Here is a 6,328-nt window from a genome sequence, read left to right on the forward strand (position 1 = left end):
CACTGTATTTCTCAAGTAGAATACACTCAGATTTTGGTAGTTTAATTGTATCTAATGAGTTGCGCTGGACATGATATTGCGTTTGCGGTTAATAAACTCAGTAGTTACACGAGTAAACCTAGTGATACGCACTATAAGGCAATAGTGAGAGTTATGAGATATCCATGGTATACTCATGACTTGGGACTACACTATGTGTGATATCCAATTATACTTGAAGTGTATAACACCTTAATCAGATATCAAGAGGACGCTAAGTCCATGAGTGGCTACATGTGTATGTGAGCTAGTGTAGTCGGTTGTATCAAAATTCTCGAAACAATCTGTGAGAACTAGATCCTAAATTTGAGACTTGACATGAAGGATATGAGTTTGGTAGACTTAATCTTCAAGATTAAAATCGTGGAAAGACCGTATAGTCTCGTGTGAAGTTGATCGTCAGTATGTTGATTAAATCCTTGCAAAAGGATTATAATCAAGTGGCTTGGACAACGTTAAGATACTAACGTACAACTATCCAAAATTCACGAACACTGTATTTCTCAAGTAGAATACACTCAGATTTTGGTAGTTTAATTGTATCTAATGAGTTGCGCTGGACATGATATTGCCTTTGCGGTTAATAAACTCAGTAGTTACACGAGTAAACCTAGTGATACGCACTATAAGGCAATAGTGAGAGTTATGAGATATCCATGGTATACTCATGACTTGGGACTACACTATGTGTGATATCCAATTATACTTGAAGTGTATAACACCTTAATCAGATATCAAGAGGACGCTAAGTCCATGAGTGGCTACATGTGTATGTGAGCTAGTGTAGTCGGTTGTATCAAAATTCTCGAAACAATCTGTGAGAACTAGATCCTAAATTTGAGACTTGACATGAAGGATATGAGTTTGGTAGACTTAATCTTCAAGATTAAAATCGTGGAAAGACCGTATAGTCTCGTGTGAAGTTGATCGTCAGTATGTTGATTAAATCCTTGCAAAAGGATTATAATCAAGTGGCTTGGACAACGTTAAGATACTAACGTACAACTATCCAAAATTCACGAACACTGTATTTCTCAAGTAGAATACACTCAGATTTTGGTAGTTTAATTGTATCTAATGAGTTGTGCTGGACATGATATTGCCTTTGCGGTTAATAAACTCAGTAGTTACACGAGTAAACCTAGTGATACGCACTATAAGGCAATAGAGAGAGTTATGAGATATCCATGGTATACTCATAACTTGGGACTACACTATGTGTGATATCCAATTATACTTGAAGTGTATAACACCTTAATCAGATATCAAGAGGACGCTAAGTCCATGAGTGGCTACATGTGTATGTGAGCTAGTGTAGTCGGTTGTATCAAAATTCTCGAAACAATCTGTGAGAACTAGATCCTAAATTTGAGACTTGACATGAAGGATATGAGTTTGGTAGACTTAATCTTCAAGATTAAAATCGTGGAACGACCGTATAGTCTCGTGTGAAGTTGATCGTCAGTATGTTGATTAAATCCTTGCAAAAGGATTATAATCAAGTGGCTTGGACAACGTTAAGATACTAACGTACAACTATCCAAAATTCACGAACACTGTATTTCTCAAGTAGAATACACTCAGATTTTGGTAGTTTAATTGTATCTAATGAGTTGTGCTGGACATGATATTGCCTTTGCGGTTAATAAACTCAGTAGTTACACGAGTAAACCTAGTGATACGCACTATAAGGCAATAGTGAGAGTTATGAGATATCCATGGTATACTCATGACTTGGGACTACACTATGTGTGATATCCAATTATACTTGAAATGTGTAACACCTTAATCAGATATCAAGAGGACGCTAAGTCCATGAGTGGCTACATGTGTATGTGAGCTAGTGTAGTCGGTTGTATCAAAATTCTCGAAACAATCTGTGAGAACTAGATCCTAAATTTGAGACTTGACATGAAGGATATGAGTTTGGTAGACTTAATCTTCAAGATTAAAATCGTGGAACGACCGTATAGTCTCGTGTGAAGTTGATCGTCAGTATGTTGATTAAATCTTTGCAAAAGGATTATAATCAAGTGGCTTGGACAACGTTAAGATACTAACGTACAACTATCCAAAATTCACGAACACTGTATTTCTCAAGTAGAATACACTCAGATTTTGGTAGTTTAATTGTATCTAATGAGTTGCGCTGGACATGATATTGCCTTTGCGGTTAATAAACTCAGTAGTTACACGAGTAAACCTAGTGATACGCACTATAAGGCAATAGTGAGAGTTATGAGATATCCATGGTATACTCATGACTTGGGACTACACTATGTGTGATATCCAATTATACTTGAAGTGTATAACACCTTAATCAGATATCAAGAGGACGCTAAGTCCATGAGTGGCTACATGTGTATGTGAGCTAGTGTAGTCGGTTGTATCAAAATTCTCGAAATAATCTGTGAGAACTAGATCCTAAATTTGAGACTTGACATGAAGGATATGAGTTTGGTAGACTTAATCTTCAAGATTAAAATCGTGGAAAGACCGTATAGTCTCGTGTGAAGTTGATCGTCAGTATGTTGATTAAATCCTTGCAAAAGGATTATAATCAAGTGGCTTGGACAACGTTAAGATACTAACGTACAACTATCCAAAATTCACGAACACTGTATTTCTCAAGTAGAATACACTCAGATTTTGGTAGTTTAATTGTATCTAATGAGTTGCGCTGGACATGATATTGCCTTTGCGGTTAATAAACTCAGTAGTTACACGAGTAAACCTAGTGATACGCACTATAAGGCAATAGTGAGAGTTATGAGATATCCATGGTATACTCATGACTTGGGACTACACTATGTGTGATATCCAATTATACTTGAAGTGTATAACACCTTAATCAGATATCAAGAGGACGCTAAGTCCATGAGTGGCTACATGTGTATGTGAGCTAGTGTAGTCGGTTGTATCAAAATTCTCGAAACAATCTGTGAGAACTAGATCCTAAATTTGAGACTTGACATGAAGGATATGAGTTTGGTAGACTTAATCTTCAAGATTAAAATCGTGGAAAGACTGTATAGTCTCGTGTAAAGTTGATCGTCAGTATGTTGATTAAATCCTTGCAAAAGGATTATAATCAAGTGGCTTGGACAACGTTAAGATACTAACGTACAACTATCCAAAATTCACGAACACTGTATTTCTCAAGTAGAATACACTCAGATTTTGGTAGTTTAATTGTATCTAATGAGTTGCGCTGGACATGATATTGCCTTTGCGGTTAATAAACTCAGTAGTTACACGAGTAAACCTAGTGATACGCACTATAAGGCAATAGTGAGAGTTATGAGATATCCATGGTATACTCATAACTTGGGACTACACTATATGTGATATCCAATTATACTTGAAGTGTATAACACCTTAATTAGATATCAAGAGGACGCTAAGTCCATGAGTGGCTACATGTGTATGTGAGCTAGTGTAGTCGGTTGTATCAAAATTCTCGAAACAATCTGTGAGAACTAGATCCTAAATTTGAGACCTGACATGAAGGATATGAGTTTGGTAGACTTAATCTTCAAGATTAAAATCGTGGAAAGACCGTATAGTCTCGTGTGAAGTTGATCGTCAGTATGTTGATTAAATCCTTGCAAAAGGATTATAATCAAGTGGCTTGGACAACGTTAAGATACTAACGTACAACTATCCAAAATTCACGAACACTGTATTTCTCAAGTAGAATACACTCAAATTTTGGTAGTTTAATTGTATCTAATGAGTTGCGCTGGACATGATATTGCCTTTGCGGTTAATAAACTCAGTAGTTACACGAGTAAACCTAGTGATACGCACTATAAGGCAATAGTGAGAGTTATGAGATATCCATGGTATACTCATAACTTGGGACTACACTATGTGTGATATCCAATTATACTTGAAGTGTATAACACCTTAATCAGATATCAAGAGGACGCCAAGTCCATGAGTGGCTACATGTGTATATGAGCTAGTGTAGTCGGTTGTATCAAAATTCTCGAAACAATCTGTGAGAACTAGATCCTAAATTTGAGACTTGACATGAAGGATATGAGTTTGGTAGACTTAATCTTCAAGATTAAAATCGTGGAAAGACCGTATAGTCTCGTGTGAAGTTGATCGTCAGTATGTTGATTAAATCCTTGCAAAAGGATTATAATCAAGTGGCTTGGACAACGTTAAGATACTAACGTACAACTATCCAAAATTCACGAACACTGTATTTCTCAAGTAGAATACACTCAGACTTTGGTAGTTTAATTGTATCTAATGAGTTGCGCTGGACATGATATTGCCTTTGCGGTTAATAAACTCAGTAGTTACACGAGTAAACCTAGTGATACGGTTAATAAACTCAGTAGTTACACGAGTAAACCTAGTGATACGCTTAATAAACTCAGTAGTTACACGAGTAAACCTAGTGATACGCACTATAAACTCAGTAGTTACACGAGTAAACCTAGTGATACGCACTATAAACTCAGTAGTTACACGAGTAAACCTAGTGATACGCACTATAAGGCAATAGTGAGAGTTATGAGATATCCATGGTATCACTATAAGGCAATAGTGAGAGTTATGAGATATCCATGGTATGCTCATAACTTGGGACTACACTATGTGTGATATCCAATTATACTTGAAGTGTATAACACCTTAATCAGATATCAAGAGGACGCTAAGTCCATGAGTGGCTACATGTGTATGTGAGCTAGTGTAGTCGGTTGTATCAAAATTCTCGAAACAATCTGTGAGAACTAGATCCTAAATTTGAGACTTGACATGAAAGATATGAGTTTGGTAGACTTAATCTTCAAGATTAAAATCGTGGAAAGACCGTATAGTCTCGTGTGAAGTTGATCGTCAGTATGTTGATTAAATCCTTGCAAAAGGATTATAATCAAGTGGCTTGGACAACGTTAAGATACTAACGTACAACTATCCAAAATTCACGAACACTGTATTTCTCAAGTAGAATACACTCAGATTTTGGTAGTTTAATTGTATCTAATGAGTTGCGCTGGACATGATATTGCCTTTGCGGTTAATAAACTCAGTAGTTACATGAGTAAACCTAGTGATACGCACTATAATGCAATAGTGAGAGTTATGAGATATCCATGGTATACTCATAACTTGGGACTACACTATGTGTGATATCCAATTATACTTGAAGTGTATAACACCTTAATCAGATATCAAGAGGACGCTAAGTCCATGAGTGGCTACATGTGTATGTGAGCTAGTGTAGTCGGTTGTATCAAAATTCTCGAAACAATCTGTGAGAACTAGATCCTAAATTTGAGACTTGACATGAAGGATATGAGTTTGGTAGACTTAATCTTCAAGATTAAAATCGTGGAAAGACCGTATAGTCTCGTGTGAAGTTGATCGTCAGTATGTTGATTAAATCCTTGCAAAAGGATTATAATCAAGTGGCTTGGACAACGTTAAGATACTAACGTACAACTATCCAAAATTCACGAACACTGTATTTCTCAAGTAGAATACACTCAGATTTTGGTAGTTTAATTGTATCTAATGAGTTGCGCTGGACATGATATTGCCTTTGCGGTTAATAAACTCAGTAGTTACACGAGTAAACCTAGTGATACGCACTATAATGCAATAGTGAGAGTTATGAGATATCCATGGTATACTCATAACTTGGGACTACACTATGTGTGATATCCAATTATACTTGAACTGTGTAACACCTTAATCAGATATCAAGAGGACGCTAAGTCCATGAGTGGCTACATGTGTATGTGAGCTAGTGTAGTCGGTTGTATCAAAATTCTCAAAACAATCTGTGAGAACTAGATCCTAAATTTGAGACTTGACATGAAGGATATGAGTTTGGTAGACTTAATCTTCAAGATTAAAATCGTGGAACGACCGTATAGTCTCGTGTGAAGTTGATCGTCAGTATGTTGATTAAATCCTTGCAAAAGGATTATAATCAAGTGGCTTGGACAACGTTAAGATACTAACGTACAACTATCCAAAATTCACGAACACTGTATTTCTCAAGTGGAATATACTCAGATTTTTGTAGTTTAATTGTATCTAATGAGTTGTGCTGGACAGGATATTACCTTTGCGGTTAACAAACTCAATAGTTATACGATTAAACCTAGTGATACGCACTAGAAGGCAATAGTGAGAGATATGAAATATCCATGGTATACTCATGACTTGGGACTACACTATGTGTGATATCCAATTATACTTGAAGTGTATAACACCTTAATCAGATATCAAGAGGACGCTAAGTCCATGAGTGGCTACATGT

This window comes from Ipomoea triloba, chromosome 16, assembly GCF_003576645.1.
Source record: "Ipomoea triloba cultivar NCNSP0323 chromosome 16, ASM357664v1".
Lineage (NCBI taxonomy): Eukaryota > Viridiplantae > Streptophyta > Magnoliopsida > Solanales > Convolvulaceae > Ipomoea > Ipomoea triloba.